The 14,192-nt window shown below is 44.5% G+C and overlaps 1 long non-coding RNA gene across 1 annotated transcript in view; it reads left to right on the forward strand.

The window, feature by feature from the left end:
* Positions 1 to 3,849, forward strand: part of LOC109311281 — a 16,780-nt gene extending 12,931 nt beyond the window's left edge. The window contains exon 3 of the long non-coding RNA XR_002101459.1: positions 2,266 to 3,849. This is a non-coding gene — a long non-coding RNA (uncharacterized LOC109311281). The remainder of the gene's footprint in view (positions 1 to 2,265) is intronic.
* The last annotated feature ends 10,343 nt before the right edge of the window (positions 3,850 to 14,192 follow it).

Below are 14,192 nucleotides of genomic sequence, written 5' to 3' on the forward strand. Positions count from 1 at the left end.
ATGCTTTCACTTTCCTCCTCTCCCCACCCCTCCCCTTCTCCCTCTCCTGCAGTCAAGGATGGCACGGCGAGCCAGTGTGTATTTATGTACATAATAAGGCAGCTCGTCCCCTCGCCTTCATTTGCATCATTACAATATCTGTACAAGCACATCACATTGTCTGCCGCCCGCACCTTTTGTTGCCTTCGCTGTCACCGGCTACGCGACTTGACTTTCATATTTTTAACTGAATTGATATTATACCAACAACACGCACACGGGCACTGTCGCCTCCTTAGACATAGGGGATCAGGTCTGTCTTGTCCCAGCCTCTCTCTTTATTCCAGGAAAGGGGTTAGTTTGGATTATTTCCCGATGAGCAGGGGAAATCTTGCACGGAGCCCCCTGGCCCTTTTGTTACCTTTCCTCTTTACATCTCCCTAATCTTCGGGCTCTTGGGCGATGCACCTGCGTGGACTGGAAAGCGGAGGAGGGGGCAGGCCAGGCTGGCGAGCACCCGGCTAGTCCTGGCTCCCCTAAGGAAGGGGGATTCAAACACGGGAGCTCCCAGCCCGTTAGGCGACTGGGCCAGAACCGATGTGTTTGAAGCTGGTTTTGCAAGTAGGGCTGGGGGACCATCTCCTGCCCTTTCTTTTTCCTGCCGGTTTATGGAGAGTTTCAGCTTTCCTCTCGCGCTTCCCCCCTTCTCGCACCCACGCACCCGGGGGAAGATTATTGCCATTAAAAATCATTTGTTTGGACCATTACACGGCTGTAGCTCAAGTGTCTCTTTCTCTGCTTCACGCGAGGTGTAGGGTGGAAAGGGCTTGTGTGGGGACAGACTGAAAGCAGGATTTATTTTTTGCGACTGGGGTGAACTTCTTTCCCCTGACTTCAAGGATCAGGCTAATTCGGGGAAGAAAAGCGAGAGAAAGAAAGAAAGAAAAACCTCCAGGAGGAAACATGCACACACACACATTATATATATGTGTGTGTGTGTACATGTATACACACATATACATACATACATACATATATATGAGTATATATTTGTGTATATAAGTATATATGTTTCCAGAAGGAAAGTGAAAGAAAAGTTTCAGAGGAAAATAATTATCATCATAATGGAGGGGAAAATGTGAACAGTAGCAGCGACAACAACAAAAAATCCTATTTTGCTGGCATTTTCTGTCTGTCTTTGTGATATGGTTCAGGGGGAAAAAGGGTCCTTGATATGCTACAGATAATTCTTATCAGCCCCAAGCAGCCTATTTCCAAAGTAACTGTTTTAATTACTCTCCTGTATCACCCTTCATCCTCAGAGATGAGATACATAACCAGATTTATTCAGGGTAAAAAAAAAAAGATTGTGTTATTTAAAATATATCTGTGTATGTATGTATTAATTTTTAAAAAGGGAGAGCAAGAAACTATTGCAAATCCAAGTATGGGAATTAACCAGATCACGGGAAAGCCCCACGAAGGGAAAAGTGCTGTGTGGCTTAAACAGACGTTTTAATCCGGAAGGCAACGCGGTCTAAACACAATTATTTACGATCTTTTCTTCTTTTTTTTTTGTCAAAGCTTCGTGTTTTTTGTTTTTTGTTTTGTTTTGTTTTTTTAAATCATCGGGAAAGCTCAGGGTTTTAAATAAAAATTATCTCCTCGCTGCTGTGGTTGTCGGCTGCTGTGCTATTGCCCGGGCGACTTAGAGACTTTGTGTACAGAAAAAACCCCAAATTCCACTGAAACCTAATATAGTGTTTTTAAGTGTATATTTTCCGTGAATGCCTATTATAGGATAATGATGTTTTACTCTGCCTTCGCTATTTAGATTTCATACTAAATATGTCATCTTAAAGCCTGAGAGGGAGGGGGGTGGGGAAAACCGCCGCAGTTTTCTCCCACTGTAACAACCATATTCTGCATATTGAAAAAAATATGATAGACAGCGGGGAGGTTTAAAAAAATAACCCAACCTTTTCAATATTGATTTAACAAAAAAAAAAAGGGGGGGGGGGTTAAAAAAATAGAAGAAGCAGCAGCAGCAGCAGCAGCAGAGAGAATATAGGCTCAGCAACTCTAGAGGTTCTCCTCCTTATTATTACTATCCAGGGGTAATTTTTCATCTCTGCTAGCTAATCTTTGTTCCTTGTGAAGATAATGAATAGCCCAATCCTTATCTCCTGGGTTCCTGGAGGCTGCTGGAGAATGGGGTTGAACAGGGTTGAAAATTGGTTCCAAAGTGCTGCTGAATAAATGGTGTTCCTTATCTCTCGCTTCCAGATTATCAGGACCCTTTCAAAACTCACACAACAAATACAGCCACCGCATCTAATGCATCATTTACCAGAGCAGATCTCCGCGTTTGATCGGCAGATAGGCAAAATCTATGTATTCCTTGCTTTACTTAGCATGCATGCATGCTTGCGTGTGTGCGCGGGTGTATATGTGTGTGCGTGTGTGCTCACGGCCGGAGGCTGCACAGAAACACCTGGAGCCGCCCGCTGCGTGCACAAGGAAGCCGGGATGCTGATGTCTTTAGCAGCTCGTATTTTATTAACGCTCCCGCATTTACTCACTGGGATATTAGTTGGATGATAAAAGTGCGCTCCTTAACACTGGAGAGAAAAATGGCACCAGGGCACTGGAGAGAAGGGAGGGGAGGGGGGCAATCGCATTGCAACGAGTTGCTGTGTGTGTTTGCCCCGAGTGCTGGGGGGCTGGCAAATTAGCAGGGAAAAGCCCAAGATAGAGGCGCTGGGCAGGAGATGGGGGTCGGGTTGTTCCCTGCTGGGCACCCCGGCATCGAGCTCTGTGCCCTGCCCTTGGCACTGCCCCAGGCAGGCTCTGCCTTGTGGGGAGTAGGGGATTAGGGCACCCCACCCCCCCAGGCTGTGCAGCCCTGATACCAAAGGGAGCATTGGGCAGGGGTATCCCAATTGCTCCCTTCCTGTCCCAGCCCTGTGGGTGGCTGGGCAGAGTGCAGAGGGAGCCCCCATGGCTCCCCTCTCCCCTGCAAGAGTCTCCCTGGGTCTGGAGTTGCACCCAGCAGCAAGAAGTGCACAGCCACTCCTGCAGAGATCCCAGCCCAGGGCTGCCTGGCAGGAGACCAGAGGGGCACTGAGGGTGGATCATATCCCCAGGAGCTGGAGGCTTCCCTTGGGGTACCCCCTGCCAATGCCTCTTCCCTGCAGCTGCCCCTCCAAGTGCCAGCCTCTGCAGGAGAGCTCCGAGGAACCCAAGCTGCATTCCCCAGAGGAGGGTCCGAAAAAGGGATCTCAAATCCAGCACCCCAGCTGGGTTAGGGGCAGGGGGAGCCTGCTTGTTCTGCCACAGAGGGGGAGGTAGGGGTGGAAAAACCCTTCCCATCACCTGGAGAGAAGTCCCTTCTCCCTTTTGCTGCTATCAGCTATCAATATCAGCTTCTCTTCCTCCTTCTCTTCAGTTGGTGCCTTTGATCTGGTGCATATGTTTAAAAGATGTCAGGGTGTGGAACACTGCTGCAGTGTTTCAGCTGATAAATATTTCCAAACCGTTTTTCCTATTATGTCTTAAGGCAGTACAAATGCACACATGACTAATGTGCAGTAGTATTCACCTTCTTAAAAACATGTACTGGTGGGGGGAGCTATGTAAAACCCAGTGCTTCCACACCTCTTCTTTCCACATATGCCAAGAAAAGAGAAGGGAAGGAGAAGGGTGTGCTGGCTGATTTGATTTTGAATAAGTGGGCTCCATTCACATGTCCCTTTCCTTCAGTTTAAGGGAAGAAGGAAAACTTTTATGGGAACTTGATGGAAATAGCACCAGCTCAGAAAAAAAAACAGCCAAACACTTCTGCCCATATTAAAGAGTTTTGCAAATGTTCAACTTGTACTGATTTTTTTACAGCTACATTCGCAGTTGTTCCCTGTAAAAAATGGACCTGTGTTAGTTTATTAATAACCTAAACATTACGTATTAAAGACCTATGAGTGACACAGGATGACAAAAAGCTGTATTTTTCCAATATACACAAGCACACATTTAATAACCTTCTATTGCATCTCAGCTAGGCCTTCTCTCTGATGGTTCCCATGGCAACTGAGATAAAAAAGCAGCCATTTTCCATATCTCTATGAAAGTCTATTATATTGCAGGATTAGTTCATCTTCTGCTAAGGTCAAACACAAAGTCATACGACCTGAAATATTTAGCATCCATGTACATTCATTTTTTTATATGCCCTTTCATTTTCTACAAAAGAGTGGGCTCCTCTGAGGTTTTATTCCCCAGAAAATGCAAAGCAAAGCAATAAAAAAATCATGATTAGCAGTTGATGAAAAGTTCAATTGTTTTTTTTTTAACTATTGTTACATAGATAGTGTATTACCCATTTATCTCTATCAACAGCAATGATTTCTAGTGATATTGAACATCTAATTGGGCTCCATCCCATTTGCAGGTGGAGGGCGTCACCTTCTGGCCAATGTTGGAGACACACTTGGTCTCCAAAGCAAAGGGTTTTTCATTTACTGAGGATGCAGCTGGATTCAGAAGAGGTGAACCTATTCTTGTTAGGTTAAAAAGATGCACTTTATACTGCTTAGCTGCACCATCAGGTGCCAGTGACATGTGAAGTGTGTTTGGGGCTTGTCTGAAAGCCAGAAGACCTGCTGGTGGCTTGGAAATGCAAGACCCATTTCTGGTGGCAATGACTGTTTAGCCTTCTCATTGCCAAAACATGTCTAATCCTGCCAACCCATAGCCATATTAAGTATTATTTCACCAGCCACTGGATTCAATCAGTGTAAAATAGGATTCTCCTGCATCTTGCGGCATAAAAAGTGGCTAGGTCTTGTCACCTCTGTCAGTTGTTCTGTGTCATGAGGACTGTGGATTGAAGGAAACGGCCGTAAGCAACAACACCGCTCGCTGTATCAGGGAAAATCAAAAGCTTAGCCGGAGGATAAGTCCTCATGACGCTGCTTCCTTACAGAGTTGAAGCAATGCACACACACATGCTTTCAAGAGAGGGTTTTCTGTAACTGTTAATATACATTAGTACGGAGCCTTCAAAACTGTGACCCCAATTCTAAAGTCTGCCTCTTTCAATCAACGCACTTTAGCACCTGCTTAATTTTAAACGTGTATTCAAGTCCCAGGGAAGTCAACTGAGAGCCTAGTGGTTAGAGCTCACTGTGGATTTGAGTGTACTGAAGACTGAACAAGTCTGTGAACTTTCTCTAGCTTCCTACTGAGAAATAAATTCTGCAGAAAATCTCTAGTCACCAAATTCTGCTCTTTTCAAAGCAATATCACAGGTGAAATTCATGTTTTTGGGGTATAGGAGAAGAAATCTCTCTACATTTTCTCATAACATGCTAGAGCTCAGCTTTACACTTCCAGGGCTGAGTCTGTTCTTACCTTCATGACAACAGGGACACATGCTCTGTTCATTTATGTGTGTAGTGGTTTTGCTGTGAATCCTGAAGCAAGTTTCTGCCACCACCACATTAAAAAGAGAAAGCAAGCCTCAACCGACTCTATTGTATAATGGCAACAATTTTCCAAGCCCGATGGATTTGAATCACTGCAACTAAACCTCAGCTACTGTCTGGCATACTGAAGTAAAAGAAAGTCACTTTTTATCCAGCAGTCGGAGAACTAATTCAGCTGGGGTTGGTGACATCTAGAAATGCAATAAAATAAAACCTGGGCAGGTTTTAGACAGTTTGAATGGTGGCAAATGTGTTATCTCTGTGGCATGAAGAACTACAGCCCTTCTTCCTCCCAAGGTCATTCCTGGACCCTGGGAAAGTCTGTGCACACACACTCCTGCTCAGGTTCCTGATCACTGAAAGCAACAGATGCATAAAACACCTGTTTTCCAGAGACATGATGCTTTTGTACCTGATGAGTCTAATTTCAGACATTATTGAGGAATATTTAAATATGTGGGGAAACTTGAGCCACACTAGGTAGGGGAATCTCAACAGCAGTTGGAAGCTAGGCAGAGAGTACTAAGAATTATTTCCCTATTTCTGTTTTCCATCTCCATTGCTCCTCCTAATGGGGGGAGTCTCCATTCTTCAGACTAATAATACTAGGAATGAGCAGGCAGCCTTGGATAAGCCAGGCACATTGGCAGGGACAGCAGCAGCAGAAGAGAATGGCTTGAAAGTGGTCACCAGTGCATTAGAAACCAGGCAGCAGGATTTCAACACACACAGCACACCTAGTAACAATGCTGCACTTCAGCGGTGAGTTGTTACTGCTGCTGTGGGGTAGGCACACAGCAGAATATATGGATCACCTGGACTGAAGCAGAATAACAGGTGTAGTCTCTCTGTGGACCTCAAGTGCCAGATTATGGTTTCCGTCTGCATAAGTCTGAGGCAGTTTGCTGGGGAAGTCAAAGGAGTTAGTCCAGATAGGCACATATTTAGTTCAACCTCAGGTATGTAACAGTAGGAAAATGATAAATTGGGCTGCTGAAAGGGACAGTGTGAGTACAGGGATGTGCATTATTACACAAGGTGTTATTGGATTTGAACCCTACTTCCAAAGCTTCTTGTCTCTACCACTTGAGGTAAATGGCCTTCTCTCAGTATCCCTCTCCACCTCTGATGTAGGGTCTGAGGGTTCATTTCTTGACTATAACAAGGTACTTTGTACATGCAGAGCACAGTCTATTATTGAAAAGCTCTGAAGCCAACAGCATGGTGTTTAAGAAGGACTGGCTGCCACCACAAAAGGGTTAAATCTGTTATGTCTGCTATTGCTGGAAGCCTGATTTCTTCTGTGTGGTTCTGCTTAGAAAGACATAGGATGTCTTTATTTATAAAGTCTTTACTTAAATTTAATTGTAGATAAGCATTGCCTAAACAACAATTAAAGCCTGATGTAGACACAAAAAAAAAGCCTTGCAATCCAGAGCCCCAACTGCCAAAAATGACCTTTGATTTCTGGAGCTACATCCACCTCCTGAAAACACCGTGGCAGCTTTTCCACATGCTGGCTCCTAAATCTCACCCAACTGTAATCTCCCCACTTCTGTCACCAGAAGGGATGAGCCTACTGCTGCCAGCTCTTGTGATTTGTATCACTAGTGGGTGTTTCCCTCGAAGTCCCATCTCCTGGAGTCATGTGATAAAGTGAGTCTCCCAGCTGTCATTAGGAAAGGGAAACTAAGCCTCTAGCTCTCCTGGCTGCCAGAAAAGCTTATAAATGGGTTGTAGCCAAATTTTAAAAAATCAACAAACAAATAGACAGCAAGTGGGGTGAACACTTACTTTATTATGCTTCAAAACCTCATGGGTTAGTAGCCAATCACATGATTTGCATGGCATGATTTGTGATTTTTGAATGCTTGGGATTCTCAGCACTGCATTGTAAGCTGAAGGAAGGACCTTTAGAAGCACAGGAATAACCAAGTTTACAAACCAAAGAGGAAGGAGAAGCACCACTGCAACTGCAGACTCATGCTGCTAATACTCAACCTTTAGCAATGTGGATTTGAATGGATTTGCTAGTAGCTCTTTGGTGTGCTTCATCTCTGTATTGTAAAGCACCACAATGCTTGCAACTAGAATTATATAAACCTAGTAAAGCTAATGGCAGCAAAACAAAACAAAACAAAAAAAAAACAGTCACCATTCAGCAAAGTGTGAGGCTGTAAGCCCTCTCTTATTACTGTTTAGCTCAGGGGTGGCAAAATGCAGCCTGGGGGCTGGATGCAACCCGCCAGGCCATTCTATCCAGCCCACAAGGTCCCTAAAAATTTAGAAAATATTAATCTGCTGTGGGCTGCCTGTCATGTGGCTCTCGATGGCTTGCCGAAACTTGGTAAGTGGCCCTCTGCCCAAAATAATTGCCTCCCCTTGGTTCAGCTTGTAGTTTAGAACTTGAGCATTAAAGTATGCAGTGCTATATCTTTTATTACAAGTACTGATTCATTCCCTTAACAGCTAAGTGCACTATGTGTGGATGAGCTTGTGCCAAGAACAGTGTCCATATGTAGCATCTGTTACCCTGTAACTTGTCACTCAACATCCTGATTTGCAAGGAAAGCAACAGAGAGGCTGTTTGCAGTGGAGGAATCAGAACCAAAATGGAACCGATGTTTCTAGGAAAGCCTGTGTGAATTAGGTGAGTCTTGTGCTACTTTCTCACTGGAGTCAAGTCTTGGGATTAAGCAAATTTCTGGAGTCAGCGGCTTCCACAGTTGGGGTCAGCTATTGAGATCTAGCTATCTTGAGGGAGTTGGCTTGTGGGCACTGCGTGCGCCAGAACAGGGAGGGAGAGATGGTGCCACATGGAGCTGGGTGTAGCCTAGCACACTGAATTTCATCCAGGGGCTTGGGTATCAATGTATAGCAGAGTGCATGTGTGTATTAAGCTCTCTTGGCACCTGCCTGCTTGTTTAGTACTACCTGGAGTTTCAGAAAGGGGGGGCAGCAACTTTTCCTGAGTATGTGTATATTGTACAGGTATCCGCTAGTGTTCCAGTAAGTGACTGCAGAGACTTACCAAGCTAATAAAACACACAATATCTCATTTGGGGGCTCAAACATCTATGCTCTGCACAGTAGGTGCTTATTTGTTGGTTGGGGTAAGCCCTAAGGCATTCAGGAGCTGCTACTGCACTACTCTGTCTCCAAGAAACAGCACACCAGAAAGGGACAGGGATAAAGTGAGTGTGTTCATGGCTCTGGCTGATAAGCTGAGCTGGCTGGCTACCTGTAAAGCAGGAGAGTCACAGCACCCAGTGATGAGCATACTAAGGCCTTTCACCCACTGGTGGACCTATAGAAGGGTACAGATCCATGTGGCTTTGGATGATGGGTTGTGGCCAAATGCCATAGCTTGCTCCTCAATGGCAGCATGTGGTACTTTCTGGCTTGTTCACGAGGAGTTGACTTCCCTGTTGAAAAACCGTAGCCAAAAAACAGGTCAAAGCCTGAGTCAGAGAAGTCCTGGGGAAGCTAAATCTCTAGTCCCACCCAATGTCATTAGACTGTCAAGATGAGAGCTTCCCACAAGGTCACTAATTACTCATTTATTTTTGCAATATAATTATGTATACCTGAAAACTCTCATGGACTCCCAGGTGATCTAAGAAATCATATTATCTCTGCCATGAGGTTATAGTCCTGATCATTCTCAGTTTGACTACTGAGACGTCACGCAGTTATGATAAATTATTTGGTCTCAAATCAAATGTTTAAGAATACCAGATCGGCCAATTCTATTTTGAGTTGCTTTGGTGAAAATGGAAAGCAGCCCTGTTAACTTTAGCAGACTGACCCCAGATTTACATCTGTTTGTGAGAACAGAAATCAACCCACTGCCTGTGCCTCAGTTGTTACCAGAGTCCTACAAAGGAATTAAGTCCTCATATTACCTGATTGCTTGTCTGTTATTCTTACGATAGGAAATAGAGAAATACAGTGACCATTCCATTAATAAAAACCAGAATAAGCACTATTTATAAATCTGAAGATGAATGAGTCCTCTAAGCCCTCTTGGCTTTTTTTGGCTGTGATCATATGAGGCATCAATTTAACTTATCTGTCCTCTTTCTGGGGAGCAATTCAAGTATCCCATGTACTAAAGGGATGGACTTGATTTAAACAGTTTGTCTTTACTCCTTCTCTGTGATCTTGCTAGACAAATGCTGGGTAGAAACGTTGGGAATTCTAGCCCGCGTGAAGAAAAGAAGGAAACTCATGGGAGTGGGTACTGTACTAGCCTCTCCTTGCATCATTTGAAGATTTGATGGCATATGAGTCCCATCTTATCCTCCAGAGCTCAGGCACCTGAATAAGGGCTGCAGGCAAGTGCCTGTATCTGCTCAGAAGCCAGCATAGCTCACCATGTGGTAACAGGCAAGTTTGCTAGTACCTGAATGGGGGAAGGGGATGCTGCAGGTGAGGAGTGAGGGCTGTGGGCAGAGCTATGTCAGGAGTTTAGAAATGAACTAGTTGGCCTGCTGACCAGGGCTGAGAGAGCGAGAGACAGCTGCCTCGGACAGCCTTTGCAACCTTTGCAGTGCTATCTGCCTCTCCCTGGCCAGAGAATAATTGTCCCCGAGGTTGAATCTGCCACCCGCTCCTCACCAATAGAGCTTTAGCTCCGTGAATATGCGAGAGGCCATGGCTGACCAATATATTGGCTGAAAACACATAAATCATCCTAGGTTCTGTCTGCATTCCTGACACCCTCTCCCTACCCCACCTCAGAGCACATGCTGCCTCTGCTTTGTCTGAGGAAGGTTGGGTTAGCAATGCCCTGACAGCAATTATTCACCCATTACATAGCTGATGAGAATGGGGTTTGTTACCAGCCACCAGGAGCTAATGATTTAAATGATTAGTGCAAAGTGAACAAGCAGTAACTATTGACTTTAAACAAGGTGCTGTCATTGTTTCGGGGGTTGTTTTTCAGTCTCTGCCCTAAGCAGCTGCCTGCAGAGCTGGCTCCAATCTGTCCAAGTAGCACTGGCAGGGACCTTCTCAACAAAATACAGCAGCAACATCCAGAAAATGTGGATGCGGAGTTGTGATGTCAAGGAACTTTTTGAGCTATGTGGCCAAGAGACTTGTAAGTGTCCCTTTCAACTGTTCACTGGACTTGGCTGTTTAGAAGCTAAGGCTGTGTTTTCTGCTAGGCCTTTTTGCCTAACATTTCCTATTGTTGATGGCAAAGCTAGAAGCTCTGGGTAGACACAGGTCCTACTGTAGTTGCCACTTAAACACCATTTCTTTTCTATCTTTGCCCAGGGAAGGTAGCAACAATAGGAAATGTTGCTGGAAAACATTAGTTTGGGTGTCACCTAGGGCTTCAAGGTGCGACTAAAATGGTGGACCTTTCTCACAGGAGTTTAATGGTTCCAGCTGAACTAAAAATGTTTGGCCCCTACAAAAATCCCCAGTTCCTGAGTTGAATTAAACACTACTTTTGGTTGAAGCCATAAATAACCAAAGTGGACAAAAGGTAGCAGAAAGACATGGACTTGTTATGTGAAATTATTGTCAAAAGAAAACCTAGGACAGAGACAAAGGAGTGGTGTAAGCCCTAGTAACTAGGGATTCCTGGCAAGTTGTTACAGCAACAGACTGAAAAATGTGTTAAGATGAGAGGATGTGTTCGTAGGTGGATCAGTGCTGCTTGGTGTAGTGGGACAGGGTTGCTGACCCACTTTGGCAATGTGCTTGCAGATGGCCAGAAACATTAATCAGTCTTGTCTTCCTGGTTGTCACTGCTATGCAAGCTGGAAGGGACTGGGAATCTACCACCATGCCATGACACCTTCTGGTTGTGAAAAGCATTCTGACCGGGCAAGGGGCAGAGGGAAATAGACAATGACATCTCCAGCCACTCCTGAAGCATGAACCTCGGGTTCCTACCACTAGTCCTTCCATCATGAATCATCATCTTTCTCCCTATCTTGTCTCCCTGCTCTATTTCTCTCTCTTTGCTTTCTGTTCAATGATGGCAACAAAATTGGCCATCTAAATCCAATGCCTAAGCATCTTGTTTTGGTGTACTTGCCATGAAGTTGAGATCCTGGCTTCCTGTGGGCACTAAGAGTGTGCTATTGAGTCCTGTGACTCAACTGAGTTAGTCTCATATGAATTACAAGCTCACACTTTGGCCAAGTCCGGTCCAGGAAAAGGTGCTTTTTCTGCCAAATAAGCTGAAATCCCAGGAGAGTTCAACCAACAGTGTAGACACAGCTCAGTGGTTTGATTTTTTTTTTTTTTTTTTAAGCAAGCTAAGCAATAGCCCAGAATCCAGATTAAGACAGGCTCAATAGTCTTAGCAAGCTAAGGGTTTAAGAGAACACATACTAACTAGGGCTGTGTGAAATGGCACCTTTCCATTTCGTCTTGCGTTTCAGCATTTCGATGGAACAGCGTTTCGTTTTGAATTTCATCTCGATTTGAAACTGCTGTTCCATCTCGTTTCGTCAAAACAGTTTCGCTGTTTTGACTATTTCAATGTTTCACCCGTAGGCTATAATGGGGAAGCTCAAAACAGCCTATATAACTTTTTCATTTATGGCCTGATTTGGATGAAACATGCAGGAATGGTAGCCCCTTTTGAGGGCATGGAGCCTGCCAACTTTCAAGGAGATAGGTGCAGGGGCTTGGGGGAAACTGTACCTCAGAATCTTGAAAGCAAAACTCATGTCACATGTACGTGTTAAGCCATGGCAAGGTGAAAACTGCAGGCATGCTAGCCCCTCCTGAGGCCATGAAGCCTGCCAAATTTCAAGGAGATAGGTGAAAGGGTTTTGGGGAAACTGCACCTCAAGCTGCAGACAAGCAAAACTCATGACATGGGTGACACTGTGTATGTTAAGGCACGGCGGGATGAACACTGCAGGTCTGCTAGCCTCTGGTGTGACCATGAAGCCCGCCAGCTGTGGAGCAGATTGGTGCAGGGCTTCTAGGTTCTGGGCCCTGCACCTCTAGCTGCTGACAGGAAAAACTCAAACCCACAGCTCAGCAACTGACACCAAGGCAGAAAGCAGGGCAGTTCAAACAGTGCTGCCTTTTATGCAGTTTTTCCATCCCTCCCCCAGAGCACTGGGATAGGAAGAGACCTCATGGAAGGTGGAAGGGACCTCAGGGAAGGATGACAGTCACTGGCCAGCTACACATGTCAGTAATGAGAGTACTCCTCCCTCTTCCCCTTCCCCTCCCTCTCCTTTCTTTAATATGCGTTTCCCTGCAGGCAAGCCCAGCTTGAGCTTCCAAACGTTTCGATTTGCCTCGTTTCGTTTTGAGGCTGTTTCGAAGCTCTGTTTCATTTCGATTTTGCTCTTTAGAGCTTGAAATGAGTCGAAAGAGTGTTGAAATGAAACTGCTGGCAACATTTTGCACAGCCCTAGTACTAATGTATTTTTAAAGTGCCTTTAATGCAGGGGTGGGCAAAATGCGGCCCGTGGGCCAGATGTGGCCCACCAGCTACTCTATCTGGCCCATGGGGCCCCTAAAAAAATTTAGAAAATTAATATTTATCTGCCCCTGGTTGCCTGTCATGCGGCCCTTGATGGTTTGCCAAAACTCAGTAAGCGGCCCTCCACCCAAAATAATTGCCCACCCCTGCTTTAATGTGTACTAAAATGAGCATGTTAAAGTTGTAGCAATGTTAGGATTTAACATGAGCAGCTTAGCCACATTACAGGATGCAGTCAAGTCAGCATGTGTGTCTTGTCCATGCTTACCTTTGCTGATATGTTTGCTATGGTGCTAACATCCTACCTTTAAATCCCAGCCCACATAATGTTGAATAGCTAAAAGTATCTTGCACCATGTAGTCTGATTATGATATTTTAGCAACCAAAGTATAAGGATTGGTGACAGAAGTGGAAGCTCATCCTTTGCTGTGCTGTTCTCCTTCTTCCTTACTGTGCCTGGTGGTTTGTCTGTGTTAAAGAAAGATGATACTGGACTTTAACAACAAAGTCTGAGGAAAGCAACCCAAAATGGACATTCTTTTTTCCTCCAAAAGGGGCATTTGATACCAGTCAAGGAAGAGTTTTCCCCTTGAAGAGACTAGGATTGGAGAATGTAGAAATAAATGGGATTGTTAGCAAGTTTTAGGAACAGACAAACAAAGAAAATACAAGTTTTTCGTTGTTCTTTTAACATCTCAAAAACGTTGGGAAAATGTTCTGTTTGCTAGTGCAGAACAAGTGAAAACAAGTTTTTAGCAATCAAACCCTAAACTCAAATTATTCTGAATAATAATAAATAATAAAAAAATAAAAAAATAAAAAACAACATACTGTAATTGCATTCTAAATGCCCTGTCCTGTCTTCAGAATAACCTGCACACAGAGCTTTGTATTTGAGCAACATAACTCTTTAAACATGTGCAACAATTATTCCTCAGCATATCTGTGTGTGTGCGCTCGTGCATGCATATGTGTAATGTACATCTGGGAACTCTCATTGTACATGAGGATTCCCTATCAGTGATCAAAATGAAACCTAATTTGATAGGCAGAATGTTTCATACTTGCCAAGTGTGAGGTTCTTAGACTGAAGCATCTGGTACTAGCCCCTATGAGAGGCAGGACACTGGATTTAATATTGTGTGTGATCTTGGATATTGTGTGTGATCCGGTAAGTCTGCAACTACTGGTGTGTAGTGTGTGTGGACAGACTTGTAAAATCTATATATTGCATGCATTAAACAGTGTATGTGTATATGTT

This window comes from Crocodylus porosus, unplaced genomic scaffold (assembly GCF_001723895.1).
Source record: "Crocodylus porosus isolate Cpor-Errol unplaced genomic scaffold, CroPor_comp1, whole genome shotgun sequence".
Classification (NCBI taxonomy): Eukaryota; Metazoa; Chordata; order Crocodylia; family Crocodylidae; genus Crocodylus; species Crocodylus porosus.